Source organism: Columba livia, assembly GCF_036013475.1.
Source record: "Columba livia isolate bColLiv1 breed racing homer chromosome W unlocalized genomic scaffold, bColLiv1.pat.W.v2 SUPER_W_unloc_5, whole genome shotgun sequence".
In the NCBI taxonomy this organism is placed as follows: Eukaryota; Metazoa; Chordata; class Aves; order Columbiformes; family Columbidae; genus Columba; species Columba livia.
In genome coordinates, this window is record NW_027043000.1 from 1,261,562 (window position 1) to 1,285,083 (window position 23,522).

At 36.9% G+C, this 23,522-nt stretch overlaps 1 long non-coding RNA gene across 3 annotated transcripts in view; it reads right to left on the minus strand.

Annotated features, from left to right (window-relative positions):
- The window catches only part of LOC135577521 (uncharacterized), a 71,195-nt gene extending 48,231 nt beyond the window's left edge, over positions 1 to 22,964 (minus strand). Inside the window, exons 1-4 of one of the 3 annotated variants that reach the window (XR_010469302.1) lie at positions 22,729 to 22,964; positions 21,464 to 21,556; positions 20,631 to 20,712; positions 19,348 to 19,699 (exon numbers count right to left, since the gene is read on the minus strand). This is a non-coding gene — a long non-coding RNA (uncharacterized LOC135577521). Of the gene's footprint in view, positions 1 to 19,347; positions 19,700 to 20,303; positions 20,713 to 21,463; positions 21,557 to 22,728 lie in introns of those variants that run through there. The other 2 variants (XR_010469303.1, XR_010469301.1) reach the window with 2 other exon arrangements.
- Positions 22,965 to 23,522: the final 558 nt, after the last annotated feature.

The following is a 23,522-nucleotide window of genomic DNA, read 5'->3' on the forward strand; positions in this document are numbered from 1 at the left end:
CTTAAACCTTCCTTAATTAAGGTTTATTAATGAAGACTAAGGATTGGTGTTAGTTTTGTGCTTAATATATTTAGTGTGCTGAAGGCTTATTTTACAATGGGCCGCTTCCCTTCTGAAGTATGAAGCTGATAACTTACAAAGCAATTAGTTGTGCACTAATTAATTGCAGTTTAAGGAATCCTTTCCGGAGAATTAATCTTGCCTTAAAAACTCACACAGGTGGAAGCATGTTTAATGCTAATTTAACATTCATCAGTCTTTTAATGGGTTTCTTTATCTAAGGGTCATTAGTATGTAATATTATTTATCTCACCATTCAGTTGGAGAGGGGGGAAAACACTAATTTTATCTCATCTTGACAAATTTGCAGAAAGGACAGGAAGCAAATAATTTTGTGCTCCAGATGATCATTTTAAATCCGGTAGCGACCAAAGTAATTAATCTGCTTGTATGAAGGATGAGTCAATACCATAGAAGGCATGTCCAGCTAGACATGTATCTATATTCCGCACCTCACGTTCCTTTTCAGTAGGAGAAACTGGTCGAAGTATGGTATCTTGCTGTTAGCCTTTGTGAGAGATTCTCTAAACAAAATACATTAGAACAAGAAGGAACCAAACATAGTACTTCTGCTATCTATTCTTATGCTGTTAGGAGGACAAACACCTATTTCTAGCCCCAAATTGTTAAATATGTCCCCTGCCCCCAAAGGTAAGTACAAGATTATACCTTCTCCTTTGAGTTGCAGTAGTATTGAATTGCAGAAATTAATCCAGGAAAGTTTAGAATGTCTGGGGGGCTTCCGTTTGTTTGGTTATTCTTTTTTGTTTGCTTCCTCCTCTCCATCCCCCTCCAATTACAGTATAACAAGCCCTGCAAAGAGAAAACCTGACAAGTGACCAAAAGTTTATTTGTTCCCGTGTTTTTTCTCTGTTGGTAGAGAAAGTCGTCAATAATAGATTTAAAAAGGAGAAAGGGCACAAGTAACTATGTCTTTAGAAAGTCTTTTACTTGCCTGAATTTTGTTGTTGAATATAGTTTACAGCACTGTAAAATATACTAAGAGGAGACGAGTAACTCCATCCCTAAACTCAGAAAAGTAAAAACATCATCCAGATGGAGCAAATTACCGAAGGTAGGTGTTTACTTGGGTGCAACTCCAAGTTTGACCCTGTTTCCAAATAGAAGTGAAAGAACAGCAGAACAGGAATATATAATTAATACTAGAGAGATTCAGGTATTAGATAGTCAAAACACTCTCACCTTTATAATGATTAAATATAGTACTTCTGCCACTTACACTTCCCAGCTTGGAACAATAAAACGAGAATCGTCCTTCTCATGAAACCTTTGGCTATATGATGAACTCTTTCACAGAGGAGCGCATTAGTCTAAGAATAGCTTCAATATGGTTTCTTATGAACAAACTACCATGGCTCTGGCTTTTCCCCATCGGAGATAGACTATGACAGAAAACCCTGATGAAATTTGAGCTTATCCCATTAGAATCATAATGTACTATTTCCAGGGGCCTAATTTTTGCTTAGGACTTTTTTTTTCAAAGATATAACAAATTTTTTTAAAATATGCTATTTGATTGCAATAGAATGAGAATGCCCCTGAACACAGTGCTACAGGTTCTTTGGAAGAAATATGTAATACGTAAAAAATAATAATCTGCTTTTGCTACATTTGACAGTAAATTACTTGAATGATAATTAAAATCAGAGTATAGAATACAAGAGACTATTTCAGAACAGACTAGAATTAGTCTAATAGACTTCTCTTTCTGTTTATTTCTCACTCTTCATCAACAACCAGCACAACCAGTTAACCGTCATGGGTTGCATCTGCTATTATACATAAAGGGACAGCAGCGTAGTTATCTGAGGAGGCGAATTTTTTTCTTCGCACAGGTATTCAGCTTTTCTTCTATTGCTGCTGTTGCCAAAGTAGTAAATATTTAATGTATTCAGTTATAAATGTAAACAGCAAACTGGCAACAGCTGTAAGGGTAGTACAAGAACACGTGGGAAAGAGCTGCGAGTTGTATATCTGTAAAGCTAAGATATATAATCAAATATTTTGTACTTGGAACATAAGATTAACTTGAAACGGACATTGGGAAAACATAGAGAACTCAGAGTGGCACCTGTATGTCTCTGATCATGCCTTTACTATGGTTTTATAGGGTAAATGAAAACTGCTGTTGTTTCTCAGATACAACTAGTGTTGTCTGACAAACAAATAGTTCCTATGGCAAAGACAAAAACCAAAACAACCTGAAGTCACACGTATGTTTGTATATATTCCCCTGAAATACAACCAGGTGTTTAAGTCAGAGTTGTGGAAAATAAATTTAAAAATAAACTCAGTTGTGTTCAGCTAGGAATACATATAAATATTGTTTTCTTAATCTCCCCACACCTATGCAATTTCCTAAATCATGTTTAAGAAAGAACTATAGATAGTGAGGTTTAACACATTGTTACGTTGTATTAGAAATCCCAGTTTCATGCCTTTTGTTTTGCTAGAATATTTTTAAAGTCCTAGAGATGTGGGACTGCTCAAATACTGTAGATGTTAAACCTGAGACTGAAAAGGGAAACAAGTTTTTTTTCAAACCTTTACATTTTTCCAGATAATAATTCCAATTTAAATCAGAATCGGAAACACAAAAATAATACTTGTCATCAAAAATTTGTTTTCCTCCTGCACTTCAATTAAGGGCTGAAAATATTAAAATAAAAAATTAAAACTAAGAGTTCTCCTTCTGCCTGGAAACACCAGGGAAAAAAAAGGATTCCTGAATCAGAAAAATAAATGACAGCATTCAGGATCAAGAAAAAGGTACATACTTAGATCAGAACTTTATTTTAGGTATTGACTCTCTTTGAAACGAATCACAGGGTTGTAGTTTCTATCTCAGTTACACGTGCTTCACTTCTCTTATGCAACAATACTGGTTTTGTTCCCTGAAAAAAAAAAAAAAATAAAATAAATAAAGAGATTTTGTAGGAGAAGAAGGAAGGAGGACAAGGATGACCCTTATTATTTAGGCACTAACTTGAGACTTAAAAGCTCTTGCCTTTGACACAGACTTCTCGTAGTTTTGGACAGGTTGCATAGGATGCAAATGCCAAGTGACTAATTGTAGACTAACCACGTTCCAAGCACTGATGGTTCTTGACGTGGCCTGACAACATCTTCTCAAGGTATGATGTCTTTTAACTCCTTCTCTGAAAAATCAGAATGATATGTAGCTGCTTCATGGAGGTGTCATCCCTCCTCAAGAATGTCTGTACCTTGTAAAAAAGTGCCTCTCAACATGAAAAGTAGTATTGCTTTGATGGAGAACCCTCAAAAACCTTTGGGAGAACTCTAGGAGAGAAGAAAGGACTGGAAATTGGTTGTTTAGTATAAAAGGAAGGAAGGATAAATGGCCACTGGAAGTAGAATGTGATAAAAACAGCTACAAGCCTGTCAGAAAGTTACATCTCTGTTTTGTCCCTTTTAAAAGAGAGTTCTGACATGAAGGAAATCTGCATCATAGAATTCCATGTGATTTGTGATTTTTTACTACCAAGGGTTATCTTCTCTTGTTTCAACATCATAAACACATTTCTGGCTTGAAATAAAACAAAACTAAGAGAGCTTTTGCAACCTCAGCATAATTAGGGAACAAAGCCCGTAAAGGAGCTGTCCCCAAGATGAGCTGGAGCCAGTCAACCAGGGAAAAAAATCTCTGTCTTCTCAGCAGGAGCACATCCATTGCCTCCGCCACCTGTGGCTGGCAACACGGGAAAGGTGTATTCCTGTATTCTTTTACCTCAGCTTTCCTTTACGGACCAAACAAAACTTCAGCCCCCTGAAGGAATCCAGCTACAGCAAAACCAAATAAGTGTGTTAAGAACCTGCTCTAATCTCATTCTGAGAGTACCATCTAGTCTCTCCCCTTGACTGCTCTGTTCCAGCTAGACCTTTTAATGCATAAGTTAAATGGATAAGTTGAATGCATAAGTTAACGACAATTACAAAAATAATTTCAATGCTATTGACTTTTTTCTTTATCGATTTCTGACTTTTACTGCATCTTACAGGTAAACCAATAGTCCAACCTTTGGCCGAATTCCTATGAAATAGTAGTTCTGTTAACAGCTTATTGACATTGCTCTCTTATTATTGAGCATCTGGGTTTGATATTAATTATTTAGCTTGTATAGCAACGGCTGTCACAGAGTAAACAACAAAATAGTAGCTCCAATTACAGAAGGCAAAAATCAGCCCACCACAAAGAATACAGTAAAATTGTTGACAACACAAACTATTATATTATTTTCTCTCAGTTGCAGAAATGGACTGCCATTTTTCTGTCTGGGGAGTTTTGGCCTTTCTGAGTTTGGCTCTCGTTGTTTCGTTGATACTGAACATTTCATACTATATGAAAAAGAAGCAAGGTAAGTAATGTCTCTGTAAGGAATGGAGTTTGAGGGGTTAAAGTGTTTGCAGAGAAAGCCATCACTGCTTGGAGATTTCAAGCCAACAAATGGATTCATTATCTTTTGGCAAGAATGATTCTAGTAGAGAGCATGTAACTTTCAAACACGTTTAGGGGAGCCAGGTATGATTATACAATGGTTGCTAGCTGCCCAGTCCACTGCCAAACACAGCTGAGTCCATTCTCTGAAGAAAAACCAACAGAACACGTACAAGTTGAGGAATTAAGTTTTGGCTAAATTTGTATTTTTAATGTACATTTTTAACAGCTGCAACTTCTTTATTGAGGTGTACTTTTCATGTAAATGGTTGTTATTCGTACTTTAGTTTAAAAAGAATTTTAAGTAGCTGCACTGATACAAAATACATTTGAGAAAATTTTATCTTCCCAAAATTCCTGAATGCTTGTTTGAATTTCAGATTTCATACACATTTTATGCTTAATTAGTTTGTTTTGAGAAAGTCCAAACTGCTTTTCATTGTGGGATGCTAATGTAGCTCTTAAATCAATGTGTCACTCACAATAAGGAACTGGCTTGTTTAATTCACGTTAGAGGGTGACTACAGTCATACTCTTGTTTCAGTTAAAATTAACTATGACTTTCAACAGATTTGATGATGCCATTGCAACCTCTCTTATGCATGCAATTCTGTAGATTTCAGTTGCACATCCTCACCACGCCCATTCAGAGAAAAAGTGCGTTTCCACAGGGAAAACTGCACCTGTGCTATATGCACATGGGTGCTCAGGCAAACACTAGCGGGTTCAATCATGTTAAACACATATACGTACATAACCTACATAAACAGGCATATGCTTATAAACTAAACTCACCAAGTACAAGAGAATTAGAATATGACAGGATATTAAAAAAGCTGCTGGAGAGCTGTGGGATGAGGGAGTGCCTTTTTGGTTTGTCTTTTAGTGCTGCTAGGCAGAGATTTCTACGATGAAAAATCACAGTCATTTACAAAACTAATGCTGAGCAAGGTTTTGGTAAGGTTGGCTGATGTTGCATTGCTCATGTAATCTGAGCTTACTGTGCTAAATTCAGGAGTTCTGGAGCAGAAGATAGAAAGTCAAGCATTCCTGAGTTATTAATCAAGCTCTAGCAACAAATCTCTTTGGAGCCAATGCCTCTCTGCCTCAGTTTCTTTTTCTGCGTGGTCACAGGATATATATCCCTCTTTCAGAGATATAAGCAGCAGAACTAGCAACGTAAACATTTTAGTTGAATCAAGACTGGAGTTTTTAAGAACACTGCCCCAAGAGACCCATTTAGTGCTTTAGTTTGTATTGCAAAGCGGGCTCAGAGGACATGAAGTGGGTTCGTTTCAGTGATCAATAATACCTCTAGAACTACATCAAACGGTAGCTTAGTGGTCTTGAGATTAGCTTTAAACTTAAGTAAGTTCCAGGAAAGAAGAGTTCTATTCTTGGCTAGATAACAAATCTCTCTTCAGAACATGCACATAGCCATTTCTGTGCTGTGTCCCCACACTTGTTTCCCCCACCCCGATATTTTTGGTCTTGTTTTTCAGATCACATACAATCTGCTTGCTACTGCCACATGCGTGTAAAATGTTTAAAGTCTAATAGTGAAGTCCTAAATCAAGCATATTCTGTGAATTAAAAGTATTTTTCCGTTGCCCTTCTAGCTATGATGGCTACTACACAGAAGATGACCCAGTTTATGGCAATCTCAATCAAGATATTTTAGGTAAGCTTCACTTTGAGAACACGTGTCTGTTCAGAGGCTGTGATAAATGTGTAGTTAAAAACTGACTGACCAACACTTTCTGTGTTTCTCAACACAGAATTAATACCAGCTTGGGATAGAACTGCAAACCATCATACTGCACTACTCTTTTTAAGACCAGGTCTCATACTGAATTGGATTTTTTGCAGTCCAAATGATCCTTTTCAGCCAGATATCTCAAAACCAAGAGCTGTTCTTCATGTAAAGCTGCACCAGTTGAAATAACAGCTTCATCCATGCAGTTACAGCAATCTAAGACACATATTACTCCCTGCCCAAAGTCAATGCTCCCACACAAGCTGGTAGAAACAGACACAGACCAGTTCTCTGTTGTGGCTGTCCACAGATCATCAGCAATGTTGACAAATATGCTGGAACAAGTCTGAAAACTGTGAGGAGATAATCTGTTTTACTGATGGCTAAAATGAGATACATGATGAAAAAATGACTTACACCAGATTTTTCAGAAAACTGGAAGTACAGTCAGGAATACAATTTAATCACCAGCTGCTGCAACTCACAGCCTCTTTCGTGGCCCAGTATAAGTTTGCCCGTGCTGAAAAATACATTAATATGTGGTTACGCTCTAATTGCAAGATGTACCCCTAGCAGTCTAAAATGACGCCCACTTAGTGAATAATGAGAAACTTTCCATCCATATGAACAGAAAATGCTTTTCATTTTCACAGTATGCATGTCTGAATTTCTTAGCTATTTGCCCTTCTGTTAATAGAGAAAGAGATCTGTGTGTGAATTCAAACCAAAACAAACTTCTACCAAAGTAAACTGGGCAAAGTTGGTTCTGTAACAGGGAGGATCTGTTAATTTGATCTTTTAAGACTCAGTAGTGTGCCTTAATAACTAAAACATTTTTCTACTTTGATAAACTGTAGAGGAATGTTGTTACGGGCAGATGAAGTCCCAGCCTCAAAGGCCAGTTAACCAGCTACAGGTATCTCTAAGTTTAATTCTGGATTTCTGAATTAGGGTAATGTGGTCTGTCTCAGAATTTTTGTGTGTATCCCATGACAATATATAACAAAAATTTTCACGCTGCTCCTCACGAAAATTACCATGCATTAGTGTCGTAGTTCATCAAGAAATTTAAGCACGGACTCGACCCTTTGTTCCATCTGGGACATTAATGAGGGAGCAGGAGAATTATAGACAGCTCATTTCCATCCATATGGCATAATAAAGCTCGGTCACAGGCATGCAGATCAGGCTGAATTGAGCCTACATCTAATGCCATGGCTTACGTAAAGAATTACTTGTATTTAATTTGGACATCATTCAAGTGAAAACACAAGCGGCATCACGTGATAATCATGAGTTTGACTGGCTCTCTCTTGCCCAACACAAAATCTATATGCCTTAAATAAATGCCTGGTTTTGTATCAATTTATATTTTGTTGAGATACCTGGATGCCTAAAAGCATGCAACCTTCAGCTGAAATTTGTCTGTAATTGAAGCATTCCTAGCATTGATTTCCTGAGTTGATTTCCAGCTTCTCTCTCAGGATACTTCCAGGTGGTGGAAAATTTATTTTTTTTTTCTCTTTTAAATCTAGACATTTGCTTTATTATACTTCACAGAAACAGACTAACCTATGAAAATTCCAATACGAAAAATGTTTTATAATTTGGCTTGAAAAACACAGAGAAAAACACGGGAAAGACACACGAGGCATACATTTTGCACTGCAAATTAGATCATATTTACAGACAAGAATCACCCATCTTTAGTTTTCTGCACAGACCAAGCCTATGAAAAAGCTAGTAACTGGATTATAATTTAAAAAACAAACAAACAAAAACAGGAAGAAGAAAAAGAGATCAAATAATGTCTTCCATCCCAAAGAACTTGGACCAATTATATAAAGTACCCTCAGTCCCACAGTGAGTCTTTCCAATAATAGCTGCCACTACCCTGTGGAGGGGTTTTGATGGATAAAGATTTGTTGCTGAATTAGTCTGGCTCAAAGGAATCTCAAGGCCGCTTCAAGAAGGTGAGAACAGAATCTCCTGTGAGAAAGAGGTGTGTTCCTCAATCAGCGGGGTCCCATCATCGGACGTATCATCAGTGAGACTCCAGCGCATGGACAGCCCATGATACTCATTTAGCGAATCCATGCTTGGAGCGTGGATGCGTGATTAGAATATAGTTGCATATATAAGGAGGCTTGTTTCTGTAATAAATATCTCTGCGTGATTCACATTGAATCGGAATGCTGAGTCCTTTTTCGTTCCAACACCACCCCAAGAACACGAGTCATTTACTGTTAGGTTACGTTGGTCTGTTTTCTGTGCTGCCACAGCTGAATCATTTGTGCTTTTAATGAGCTAATTTGGGTAAACTTCAGCCACTATTATGATTACGGTGTAGACATACTCAAAGTCTTAGACATAACTTTAAAGCAAGCATAACTACTGAATGTTAAAGTGCATGTTCATCTAGGTGGAGTCTGCCCATCAGATGTGTTATGCCTCACTTGATCACAGTGTCAAGGGAAAACGCAGAAAGCCGAGGAGAAAGAAAGGCCCTTCATTAGAGGAGGATGAAGAAGAAAGATCATCTAACCCCACCATGATGGCTTCCAAAGTTAGCATTTATCTCAAAAGTGAGTAGCTGGCTGCTGAAAACACGACAAATGTAGAAGCCATTCATGATGATCCCATGAGATTAATGGGCTTGATTCATACTACAAAGGAGAGAACATTTGAAGTGGCTTCATAAACCAAATATGTAATCATAAAGTGATATCTGCTTCTTCGTTCTGGAAAAACAGTGAATGATTAGAGGCAATAACCTGACAAACTGACATACCAAACCATGTTAGAAAATGGGTAAGTTAAGTGTTCTAAAGTGTCTTCCAAGCACATTTAGAGACTGAGCAAGAAATAAGATCCAGACTGCCACTTTGAAGGACCTGCCCTTCTGAAGACATTTTGGAAAGGAGTTGTAGAAGCTGGTATCTCAGCATTCACATGGTATTGATTCCAGTAAAAATTAATCCTTAGTTTAAAACAACCATCAACTTTCAAACAGTCCCAAAAGACCCACCCTGTTGTCTGTAGAGCTCTAGCAGAGTATAACTACTCTTCTATATAGGTTTGAACACCACCTTTGGAAGGAAATTGTGTTTCATGCTTGCACACTTAACGATTTAGTTAAACTAAAAACTGATCATCTGTTCGATATTTTATACTTCCTTACGGTGACTGGTCTATGGTAATAACACAACATATCTAAAGCTAATTGGAGAATAAGTTAATAGCTTGTTTAAAGTAGTAATTGCACATCTTGCAAGATTTAACAATATCCTTATATATCTTTAGTTTCCTTCTCTGAGCAATACCAGGATACATCTCAAATCTCAACTCCTCTACTAATATTATGTTGTATCCAGCCCACATTAAAGATATTAGCCAAATATCTGTAACATTAAATCTCCTAGGGAGGATTTTTTCCTTCTAATATTCTATGTGATGTTTAATATTCTGTGTGGGTTTTTCACTGCCATTGTTTCATCTATTTTACAAAAGTAGAAAGAGCCTTTTTATTTCCCCAAATAATTCACATATTGTGTGCACATTCATCTTAAGACTTTAAACTCATCAGATGGTAACCTTTTATAGAGTGGGGTTTTATTTTTATGTTCCAGGAGTCATTAAGTAGTAGAAGCAGGAAACAGTAAGGCATCGTGATGTATTAGGCTAGTGCAAAAGGAATTGTGGCTTTCACACTGTTGAAATTTTCCGTTTGATATTGGGATACATTCTTAAATAAATGTGGTTATTTTATGCATCATTTTAATGTTATTTTCTTGCTTTATGTTTTTTCTTCTTTTTTCTTTTCTTCTCTTTTTTTTTTTTTTTTTTTTTTGCTAATGACTTGTTACTTGCTATATATTTTATGTTTATTTTAGACTATGGAAATGTTAGACAAAAATCAAATTTGAGTGGTTTTCTTATTCAAGTTCAAAATGAGTCATAAAGCAGTGAAGACAGCTCACAACATCAACCAGGCATTTGGCCCAGGAACTGCTAAGGAACGTACAGTGCAATGGTGGTTTAAGAAGTTTCACAAAGGAGATGAGAGCCTTGAGGATGAGGAGGGTAGCGGCCAGCCATTGCAAGTTGACAATAACCAGTTCAGAGCAATCATCAAAGCTGATCATCTTACAACTACAGGAGAAGTTGCTGAAGAACTTAGCGTCAACCATCCTACAGTTGTTTGGCATTTGAAGCAAATTGGAAAGGTGAAAAAGGTGATGGATTGATGAAAAGTGAAATTTGTACAAAAACTGACGATGACCAGCTCTGTGGTTGGACAGAGAAGAACCTCCAAAAGACTTCCCAAAGCCAAACTTGCACCAAAAAAAGGTCATGGTCACTGTTTGGTGGTCTGCTGCCGGTCTGATCCACTACAGCTTTCTGAATCCTGGCGAAACCCAAAAAGTATGCTCAGCAAATCAATGAGATGCACTGAAAACTGCAAAGCCCGCAGCCAGCCCTTGGTCAATGGAAAGCGCCCAATTCCTCTCCAAGACAATGCCCAACCGCATGTTGCCCAACGCTTCAGAAGTTGAATAAATTGGGCTGCAAAGTTTTGCCTCATCTGCCATAGTCGCCTGACTGTCACTTCTTCAAGCATCTTGACAACTTTTTGCAGGGAAAAAGCTTCCAATACCAGCAGGATGCAGAACATGCTTTCCAAGAGTTTGTCAAATCCCGAAGCATGGATTTTTATGCCGCAGGAATAAACAAACTTATTTATTATTGGCAAAAATGTGTTGACTGTAATGGTTCCTATTTTGATTTTTAAAGATGTGTTTGAGTCTAGTTATAATGATTTAAAATTCACAGTCCAAACCGACAATTACTTTTGCACCAACTAATAATGTGCCTACCTCTAAGTGTCAGAGAGTTCTGCCTTCTCAAAATAAGGATGTTAGAGCCTTTAAAATCCATGCAGAGCACAGTGTCAAGGAGTCTGAAACTCTCAAGCACATAGAGCCCTGCAAGTGTTTCAGGTCCTGAAAAATAAAACCCTAAAAGCAGTTACAAGAAACAAACAAAAAAACCCACAGTACAAAGAACCAACACCTCTTGTAAAGGCAGAAGTGGGTGGACATATCCAGAGATGTGACAAATTTAACAAGGAAAAAAAAAAAAGAAATAGTTCTTTGACAGCCTGGTTCATGTTTTGTTTAGCTCATAGTTAACGAGCCTCTTTAACTTGCCTTAACTTCTATGCAAGACCAAAAGGCCAGCCCTTGCATCCAAAGCTGCCCAGTGTCACTGCCTGTCTTGCGCTAGCACTTGCTTTTGTGCGCAGAAATTAAGTCAGTTTATGATTGGTTCTCAGGCTGCAGAAACCAGGCAGACTTGGAATTAAAGCAACCATATTATCATGGTCTTAGACTGACTACCATTGGATAAGCAAAAGTAAATACTGTCAAAGCATTGATAAAACCCATTTTAATGAAGAAACGTTAAATGACGACCCTTACTAAGAGCCTAAGCGGGGGGAAGGAGGATGGCAAATCCAATGCCAAAGATCCAAAGCTAAACACAGAGATATCAGTGCATGAGATACTAACTTAATTTAATTAGATTGGAAAGACTTCTACTTTGTTCCTTAGTAGCAGCAAAATAAGTAGTAAAATATTTATCATACAGTCTTGCTTAAACTTGCATATCAAAATTGTTTGAATACCATTAATATGCAAAACATTTATAGAAAATTTCAATTTAGCTGGCACCAATCAGATCCAATACTCAGCCCTCTGAGATGATTAAAAGAGAAAGCCGTCTTAATCTCTCAAGCAAATAAACACATGCCCAAGAGTCCATTTTCTACTGTTTTCCAACATACAGCATCCCTCGTTTCATGTGTATTTTAATGCAACTTGTGTACATTTTGTATAAAAGTTGCTATTTCCCAATTTTCTCACAGCATTTGCACTCTTGATTATGCCTTTCCTCTAAAAATCTCAAAGCCAAAGAACTTCTACGGGTTACCCAGCTTCCATCTGTCATTTCAGCCTGATCATTAATTTAATGGAAATGAAGTACACACTCCTCTCATCCAAGTATACATAATACAGTAAGTCCACTTCACAGCCTTTAGGTGCATCTAGTTTCCTCTGTATTCATAGTCTCTACTGTTTAGTCTAGCTATTTATTTATGCCAGTTTTCAGCAGCTGCTTTCCCTTGCAACATAGCTTGCTAAAAGCAGGGCACTTCTGTAAATATTCTCCTTCAATGCATGCTTCCCTTCCACATTCAGTGACTGCTTCCATTAAATTATTCACTGCTGCTCTCACAGACTCTCCCCGCTTCAGGATCATCTTTAATGGCCTATCAACTGTTTCCAACAAAATAGAGCTACCACATTCCAGATTTAGTTTTATTCCTTGAGCTCGTTACCCTCTGTCTGCTTAAATAAGCAACTTAACGACCTATTTTTCTTTTTCTTTTTTTTTTTTTTTTTAAATCACTTTTGGGGATAGTTTTCAAATGACTACTGAATTCTTACATGAAATAGCACATTCAACATTGCTTCATCTTCATGTCATTGGAGAAAGACCTATATAAACTATCACAGATTAGTTAAATTCTAGCTTCAACTAATTACAACAAAATAAGGAGATAATAGGTTCTAGGTTTATACTGTCTCAGTAACCTAACCTGTTTTTCCAGTGCTCTTCATAAAAATTTTGAAGCAGAGGGAAGTAGTATGAAGCTGTTTTTATTAACAGTAAGCTTCACATTCAAGTATCGTGCGGAAAGAGTAAACGACGAAACATGGTGGAAGAAGCAAAATTCGTTGGAAGGGAAGAAGAATGGAGCTCAAAACAGAAGAGAGATCAAGTATCACCACGAAATTTTGTTGAGTCTCACACAGGTATACTCCAGAAGTCATGATAGCATCTCACAATCACTGCAGATGCATCTGTTTAAACAGTATTGTTAGGAAAAAAACACCACAGACTTTTGGTTATACCATACTTTTAAGAGTCTTAAGACTCAAGTGGATGTCGGAGGATCAAACTGTAAAAATAATTGTGTAAGTTTCTCCCATTTTTCTTTGCTATTGCTAGCAATAAAAAGGGATGTGCTTACCTTCCGACACCTCAAGGTTTTTCAAGAACCACCTCTTTAAATTATTTCAAAGTAATTTTCATGGAGACAATGAACTATTGCTGTGTAGCTTAAACAAACTTACCTTCCTACTTTGGTAAGCCTATATTCAGGTTGCAGTGTAGACATCATATCTAGAGTCAGAACGTGTCCAAAACCCAATTCCAGTTTACATTTAATTTACTTTAGAACAGAAAACATTGAGTTATGTAATCTCTCAGTATTGGTCTATCAAGCAATACTGGGAAATAACTACCTCAACAAATTCAAGGAGAAGGTAGTTCATAAAGCATATTTCCTACAGTTCATTCATGTCTGAAACTGGAAGAAAAATGAGCCACAAAAGCATTTCTAAAAGACAATCTTTTTTGCTGTTGTTGAAGGAAACATAATACACAAATTATGAGGGATAGAATGTGTGTGCATATTGCAGAAGTTCTTGTCTTACTGTAAACCTCACTGAAACTGGCTTCTTGTTCCTTTCAAGAAAAACACTTCAGATAACAAGATTTTGGTTTTAAGAGCTAAAATATCATAAAAACTCCTGTGTGCCCAGAAATGAAGTAAAGCCAAAGGAATGTGATTTTTTTCCTTTTCTGGAGCTCAGAAAGCTGACAAGGGGCAGGGTTGATAAAACAGAGTGTACTTGACCTGACACCACTAAAATAATCTCCTTGCCAAGAAAGAATGCAGCAATGAAAACCTGTGGGACCCAGCCACATCACTCTGATGTATTTGCTGTAGGGATACAAACTCCTCATGAGAATTCACATACCTGAAATAAAATGTTGAAAGCAGATAGCTGTTGAGAACGGGTTTTTATTTAGAACATATATTTTGTCAGAACACAGAATATAAATGTCAAATTCACTGAAACATATAAAGTTTTATTGAACAATCCACTCTGTGAGCTATGTAGAAAATTTAACATAGCAGGCATATAACAAGTCATAGCGCCTAATACTGCACTTCAATCATCCATCCCAGTTTAGAATTTTTCATGTAGTGTCAATACCCTTATAAAGCACAAACAGGCAGGAATCCAGCAAAAAGAGCTTGATCCTCATCTTACGACTAATATGTTAAGAATCAAAGCTTATTAGCAGATAACAAGAAAATACTGATCGCACTGTTAGAACAAACACTACTAACTGTGGAGGGGTTTTGATAGATAAAGATTTGTTGCTGAATTAGTCAGGCTCAAAGGAATCTCAAGGCCGCTTCGAGAAGCTGAGAACAGAATCTGCTGTGAGAGAGACGGGCGTTCCTCAATCACTGGGGTCCTGGCGCGGCGTGAATCATCGGATGTATCATCAGTGAGACTCCAGCGCATGGACAGCCCACGATACTCATTTAGCGAATCCATGCTTGGAGCGTGGACGCATGATTAGAATATAGTTACGTATATAAGGAGACTTGTTTCTGTAATAAATGGCTTTAGCGTGATTCACATTGAATTGACTTGTTTTGCTGAGCCCTTATTTCGCTCTAACAACTAACTACAAAATTTAAACTTTGCCATAGAACGGAACCCTGATTCCCTGCAATACCTGATGAAGCCAAAGGACTAAGCGCCCTGTCAGAAGGGATGAACCAGTCCTGAAGATTTACATTACAGGTAAGCATAAAACAGGACTAACTGCATGACACGTACATAAAATACATCCCTGATTCTTGGAAGAAGAAAGAAAAACAAAACAAACCCAAACTTTATAAACCAAAGTTTTTTCTGTAGCAGTCCATGAATGCTCCTTGGTGGGTTTCAACCAGGAAGTCACCCAAGCGATTGCTGGGATTTGTCATCTTTTCCCACAGTGTAGCTTAATTTTCTGGATACCCTATAGAAAAGAATTGTTAAGATGACAAAGTAAATTACACAAAAATACTATGCCTGCCAAAACTCTGATGAACAGAATGAAATTGAAACAAAGCATCAAAGCAAGATATCTGAACATCTTGACTGTAAACAGCAGCAGGACTCCTTGTCCACATTCCTATGTGCTCTCAGCTAGAGAGAAAACTTTTCATCCTATGTCATTTTAATGTCTCCGTAATGCTACTCTCTTAACCTAAATTATATAAGTATCTCTTAAACTTCCCGATGTAAGCTCGGAATGTATTCACCAATAGCTAAAAAGGAAAGATACAAGTGAGAATGTAATTATTTCCTTGCATATTACTTAAGAAATGGCATATTTTGAACCATTTAGGTTTACATCTGACAATTCAGTATAGCACTATAGCTGTACAACAGCAGTCACACAGAGCTCAAGAAAAGTTTTAGTTATGAACATTGCTTTTTCTGAAATACGTCTTTCATAATCACCTTCTCCAGAAAGGCTATCAAGTTTGAGACAGGAAGACAATACTGGTTTCTTTCCACCACCATTCATTACAAATGCAGCATTTTGCCACGTGGCTTAAGCATAAAACTTCTGAGGGCTCTGTAGCCATTAAACAAGAGCTTCACTCCTTGGAACCATATACAAGAACAACACACTACAGGCCCAAGGAAGCTTGTCAGCTGGCAGTCCATCTGAGTTATATCTAAAATAATAAATGCGTCTACAAGGAACAGAAAGAAGGACTAGAGTAGCTATTCAGTCAAGCCATCTTACTACCTTACGTTCACTGGCCAGCCATGCTGAAGTCTGGCTAGTTTTGTCCAGACACTTACCTCCCAGTGTTTGAGTCTGCAGGTCTGATTAGCTTGGGCTTTCCCAAGCATCCGATCTGATTTTCATTCTAGAAGGACACATGTAAGCAACAGCCTCCACACCTTTAATATAGACGTAAAGCACCAAGAATTTCTTTTGGATTTTCTTTTTGAGGAAGAACTTACCTTTTGCGACAGTACTGTGCATTTCTGGGACTGCTGCAATTCTTCACTGCACTAGGCCAACCAGAGTTGGTACCTTCAATCCCAGATTCTGGTGGTAGAAAACAGTAGTATGAAAAGGGTAAGAACAATGCTGAGTAGCATGGACACTACTGTATTTTGTTAAAATGTTAGCCTGTTAAGACATGGGTAATACTTCACTGGCATACTTCAATGAGCAAGTTTCCTTACAAAAATATTCTAATGCAAAAGGTGCTGGCAAAACTTAATTTCAAATACATTTTGAACACTGTACTTAAGTATAAGCTATATTTCTGCAAAAATGCTTATGCCATTAGAAAAACGTAGAAGGAACTGCTGATACCAGAAAAAAAAAACATAATACATAAAGTATTAGTTAAAATTTGAGGAAGGCAAAATAAACAGATGTCCACCTCAAATAAACAAATTATTTACAATTAACCAGCAATGAAAATGCAACAAGGCAAGAAACATGCAAAGAAGTACATTTCTTCTGCTATTTTCTTCTTGTATACCAGTTGACAATATTTCAAGGCATCTTCTTCAGTATTTTCCTTTACATGTTAGTTGTTATCTTGATGACACGGTTCATAAAAATAAAACAAACTTAGTAGGAACAAAAGTTCATGTCATGTTACAGACATGCTTTAAACCAAAATTAGATTTTAAAAAGAAAATCAGAAGATTAGCATTTTTGAATCTTAAACTAAGCTAGTTTTGGTGGTGTATTTTGAAAATTCTAAAATTCTACTGTCCTGAATTAGCAAAAGCCTTTTTGTCCAGGCTAACAATCTAATTCACCTAAGCAAGTGACAGTAGCATGCAACAACTCAATTGCAAGTTTTTGTAAAGATGAAGAATCCAAACAAAAGCATGTGGTTACTCAAGTGTAGGATTAATAAAGTATGCATTTCCTGCTGAACAGGTAGATATGTAAAGTAAAAGCAACAGCAAATTTTAAATAAAATAGAAAAAAGGAAGGGAGAAAACCAATGGGTATAAGCAACACTTTAGTAGGAAAAGTCCCAGTTAACCTAAAGAAAAGCTTCTTAAATTGCTGTTTACATGTGATTCAGAAAACCCTTTTCTGTATAGATTCCTTAAAGGAACACTTGAACATACCCAACTGTTACTGAGGAAGAAGAGCTGTCACCTAGACAGCGGTCTATTGAGATTTGTAGATCTACCCTTGAAGAAGTGCTTGTGATTGCTAAAGCAGTAATTCATAAAGTCTCTGACACTAACCTTGCAAGGAAGTACCAGGAACACCAAGAAAAGTTTTATCTGACGCAGCATGAAATCCAGAGCCCTGAGAATAAAGCATTAACAGATTACATCGATGGAAAAACTCATGTATTATGTCACAGCTTGCCTCAGAAGAAATGACTGGGAACCTGGAAATAAGGGCTGGATTTAATATTTAAATCAACAAGTCTAATGATTTCAGTGGAACCAGGTAAAGTTTAATTGGTTCGCCTCAATTCGTTCACCTACAAAGTGTTATCATTTCAGAAGGACACCACCTTAATTAACAGGCTCACTGTCTGAGATTATTTAAACCAGTGACACAGTCCATTAAAACACAATCTATTATTGAGCATTGTATAACCACTTTCAAGGTTATTAAATATAGTGAACTTCCTCACATGATCCAGGAGACCTGATACGACTTATATTTTAGCAAATTAAAATCCCCCAAACCCCAAAGATGTAAAACAACTCTACTGACCAAATAGCACAAGAAGAAAGCTGCCACTTGCTTAAAAAGCTTCCAGCTCTAATCTATTTTTAAGCCCTTTTCCAAATATCAAAGATTGCACAATATTATAGTTTTACAAGGTCCTTTAACTACCTCACTCTGGCAGTTGTGACTGTCAAAAATGCTGGGGTTACTGACAATGTATGGGTTCAAAAACCTCATGCCGTCGGTCTGAAGTTCAGCGTTTCTTCTGTGAGCAATCTGTTCACATTTTGTTGAAGAAAGATAACGTTCCGGTATACCTCTCAGTCGCTTTACTGGTGAACAAATAGGATCGTTTTGGAAATTCCCCAGTCTTTTAACTCTGGGAGATGCAGATAAAGTTTGAACAGGCGAGTAAACCAGAGCATTTACAGTTTCAGACATCTGTATTCCTTCATACTTCTTTAAATTTGAAGCTCTCTGAAACCCAGGAAGTTTTGGAACACCCCCACTACACAATTGCTCATAGATCCTGTCAAATTCTCTATCACACTGTGTATGGGACCTCACAGAATGACTTAAATTACTCTTCACTAATCTTCCTTTATCTTCAAGGTTCTGTGAATTTGCAAGAGATCTTGTCAATGTGAAAGGCTTTTGGATTTCTTGGGGACACAGCTTGTAGTAGAGCTTTTCAGATGCATCATTGTATTTCTGGGGCATCTTTGAAGGAATCTGCTTTGTAGACAACAAGGAAAATAAGTGCTTGTGCTCGAAAGGAATTTGTCTTTCAGAAGTTATTTTTTCAGGATTTATGAGTAAAGTATTTGATGCTCTTGCAAGAGAACAGTTTGCGACAGGTGTAAAAGCATGACTATCGCCATAGGAACTGCAAGTAGATGAACACAACTCTGAGGTATCACCACAAGAAAAGTAATTTTTTTGAGTTTTACTCTCTTTTACCGGATGAAGTCCTGTTGACCCTGAACTGGCAGCAGACGTTACAAAACAGTATTCTGAAGGACACTGGTAAGCTAATTTTTCACTTTCTTTGCATTTTGGATTAAGTGAGACAGTAGTCTGTAACTCATCTTCAACTAGAAACGTCTCTCCCATTGTAGTTATAACATCAGGAAAAACAGTCCGTTTGGAGACTTTTGGGCCTTCTCTAGGTACTAAACTTGAGTCAGAGCAGTCCATTTTGATTTCATTTGTATCAATGTAAGAATAAGGTACCACACCAGACAAATTATTAATGGACCTCTTGTCATCACGAAGTTCTCTATTCTCATTTCCAAAAGTTTGATTCTGGATGTCTTCATGTCTACTGCTGCATATGCTAGGCTGTGCTCACTTCAGTTTAGGAGGTCTGAACCCTCTTATTTTGACTAAGGTGACATTGAGCTTTGGTCTTCCAGAAGGGTGTCTTCTGTGCCTTAATTGTCCAAACATGTATTTTGACTCTTTTCTCCAAGTCTGCTTTGTCATGAGCCTTGTAAGTAACTCTAACATCCCTGGATACAAGTCTGCAAGAGTTACATTGCTCCAGGAGCATCCCTCATCTGCAGACTGGTATTCTTCCAAGATACTATCACACCAAGTTTTATTCAGTTCTGGGGAAGTCTGATGCCTGGGTATGGTGATTGTCTTTGTTGATATGGGAACATCAGAAAATCCTAACTGTGGAGGTCTGGATGAAGAACATTCATTTGACAATTCTACTTTCCTTCTGCAAACAGCAGCTTGGTTGCCTATTAAAAAAACCCAACCAAATTAATGACAAAACAAAACAAGAAGAAGAATTAAAAAAGCCCCAAATCTAATAGGGCACTTCCACTAATGTATATGACTTAGAAACAAGCCTTACTGTAATAGCATATTTCATTAAGCTTTTTTGCCAGGCTAAATGGATTATTAACATACAATCTATTAGGAAGAAAAAAATAAAAGGTTTTTCCTAACCATATTGATTTCACAGACTACAGAAGACAGAAAAAAAGAGATGTGTTGGAGCCCCTCCCCCCATCTTAAAATAGCTTGATAGATAGATAGACAGAGATCTAAAATGTTTTCATTGTAGAGGAAGACTGCTTTGCTCTTCGTGATTTCTGATCAGAAGGAACAGCCTTATCCAACAGGTTTTGTTACTCTATTTTTATATTACTTTAAAGCATTGTAGTTGGCTAGTACCAACGCAGCTTTGCTTGCCATAAAGCATGATTAACATAATGCTTTTTGTAGTTGTTAGGCTTGAAGTATTTACACCAAAATTCTATTTTAGGTTTGCATCAAGTCTGGAGAACTTCTGAAAAAAGGAAGTTTACTAGTAAAGTACCACTTGGAGTACCAGTTACCAGCCAACCCAAAGCCATTCATGACATTCCAGAAACAAAAAACTACGCTTTCATTTAATGGAGCGTAATGCTTCTGAATTTTGTAACTATGCATTTTCTTTTTTCCTGGGGCTATTTAAGAAAAGCTGCTTTTATGTATACAAGTTATTTATTTTCTATTTTTTCAAACACATTTTGCCATAAGCAAAATCATGTCTGTCTTCTCTTCAAGAATCCAGTCCGTTGAACTTTACTGTTGGATAAACAGTGCCTCTGTGTTTTCAATACATTAAATATTTCTAATAAATTTTAATAGAAACATGTTTTGTAACTAAAATATTTGACCAACCTCCAAAAGATTTAGCTGTACCAATCAGTTCTTGCACTGGTGAAGCTAAATGCAGACCTTTGGACGAACCTTGACATTCTCTCTGAAAAACAAACAGAAGACACAATCTAATATCCTCAATTTTTTGCACATTAGAAGTAACAACCAAACCTTATGTGTGACTTCTCCTACTCTCTCCTTACTATAATAGGTCCTGTATAGTTATGGTCCTAAGGGCCTTCGTAAGTTTCAGACAAGGAAGAAAATGTCTAGTCAGACTTCAGTAACAATTTTTAAGAGTTAGCAGTTTAATCTTGGAAAGGCTATTTATTTTTGCAACTTCTACGTTATGTGTCATAGTTTAATCCCTTTCCCAAATATGAGAATCCATACATGGAGATATATACATATATGTGTGTATACACCTGGATAATTTATACATCCCTGGCAACTTGAGTAGGAAACAGAAGCCATACCATGTAACAGAATCCTTCGTGCCCCTAATCTCCCTTATCCCCAAACCCAAAATAAAGCTAAAACTCTCTTTTTCTCTACAACCTTCAAATTTAGGCTTTTCAGAAAACTTACTGAAGTGAGGATCAACTCACACCTCAGGGTTCAAAGAACAAAGTAGAAAAAAAAGAAAAAAAAAAATGGATATAGTCTGCACTGTTTCTTACAAGTCATTGCTGTCAGAGACCTGAGATGCTGTGATATTTATGTAATTAGCAAGCAAGAGAGGAACAATGATAGAACAGCAGAGAAGTTGTATTAGAATTCATGGTGCTGCACAGTTAGAGAGCTCTTACTTTATTCTACTTAGCTAATAACTTAGAACAGGTGAAATATGTTACCATAATCCATCCAGGAATTTTTCTAACATTGTCTTGAACTATCACATCCACTTTTACTTTCTCTTGTATTTTCCCATCACGTACATACAGATTCTTAGTGGGGGAGGAGAAAAAACAAAAAAGTTAAATTCAAAACACAGAAGGTACTGACACTGACAAACCCAAACAACATTACTTAGATTTGTTTCAAACTACTGTTATTCAGATGAGGATACCCAACCTGCATAAACTTATTTTTAATGAAGACATTTTATGCTCAAAATAGCCCAAGAGGGAACCGTACGTGAAGACATATTAAAAAAAAGAAGAGATAAATAGCTAGTTTCTTGATGCAGCAAAAAGCACACACTGCCTCAGAAGACCTACTGATAAATACAAACCCCAAAAACCCCAAACAACAAAGAAAAAAAAAAGAGTCCTAGTGTTAGGTTACAAATCACTGGTAATTACAGCTGCAAATCTTTATGTATATATTATTAATATTCCCTGAGTTCATATACAAATTAAGGCCTACTCTGTAATTCACCTCTATGTAAAATCTAAAAGCATTTGGTGATAAACGGCAAATGTTTTCCATTAGTGAAACTCTTGCTTTCTTAAGTGGTTTGTATTAGTTGCTGTCAGAGACATGACAATGCCTAGCACTATGCTGAACAAGCAAGGACAGTAAATTCAGTTTTCGTAATTGGTATTTGAGCAAGCAGAACACAGGATTAGTATGGCTGCACACACACAATGTGTGTTGTACTTTTCCGCATCAGTGTAACTACTCTGGGTAGCCCATAGTCTAGCTTGGGAAACAACAGCAGGATATTCCAGTCTGCTTTTGTTATGGTAGCCATTATCTCAGATTTATTTATTTATTTTTTTAAAACAAAACACCATGTTACCTGTTTATGTTAGGCTCTCAGGTGAATGACCATATTTTTATAAGTTTTTTCATTTTGTGATTCATCTGGTTATTCTTTTTCCATACCTATCGTAGCCTTTCTCAGAGTTGCCTGTTCTATGCAATACATTGTATTGCTTTCTCTGGTATACTAATAATACCAAGACAAAATATTACTTCATATTGGCCTTCATGACATTATTTATTGAACCTCTCTCTTGTTATACTTGCTGAAAAAACGCATTAATATGCAGGCTACATGGAGTCTTCTGCTGACTGCATCAACACCACAGGCATATGTAAGCTATTCAAATAATTCAATCACGTCTATTGAACATAAAATTATTCCGTTGCGTTAGACATCAGAAATTTTTACCTGTAAGTGAATGTCTTGAAATTTTCTTCTTACTGAAACTGTATCGGTATCACTTTCTTCACCTACAATTTGAAAATAAATACTACATAAAACCTAGTTGAACTCAAAACCAAACCAGAAATGTTTTTAAACACACCCTGTATGACTCATTTGCTAACAGGTTTCATTTTAGAAAACTCTTTTCTACACTAAAACTGTTTATCTGTATTACCTTTCCATTTCAAGTCAAATTTAAAAGCATGGATTATAGAGTCCTAAGTGGCATGAGTGGAACAAAGAGTGGAGATAACTTGTTTGCAACCAGTTCTTCAAGATTTACGCTAACAATTTCAGATGGGAAATATTTTCTAAGTACTGAACGGCAAGATTCACTATTAAGTAAGGTATCGTTCCCACTTATTTCCTACTACATTCCTAAATTTCCCAACAAAGACAATGAGGACCTTCTACTATGCTTCCTTTTCCTAGTTGCTTCTCGTCAAGACTGCCTTAGAACTGCCAAGGCAAGAAATAAGACAGACTTAATAATATTAAAAAGCAAGTCCAAATCTTCCAACTTAATTTTTAGGTATTCTATGTGGTATGTTTGCGAATGAAACACAATAAAGCATTTCTTTGCTAGGTGTATCAGACCTTCCAATTCATCACTAGCTAAAGCCTTAGTCTTTCATGATCAGAAAACATGTAGCTGCATTCTAAGTTCTCATTTCTGAAATTCCCTGGCTGTTATATCGTTGTCCCATGATCGTGTTCATCACAGGGAGGGAAAGGGGAAAGGAGAATACCCCTGAAAA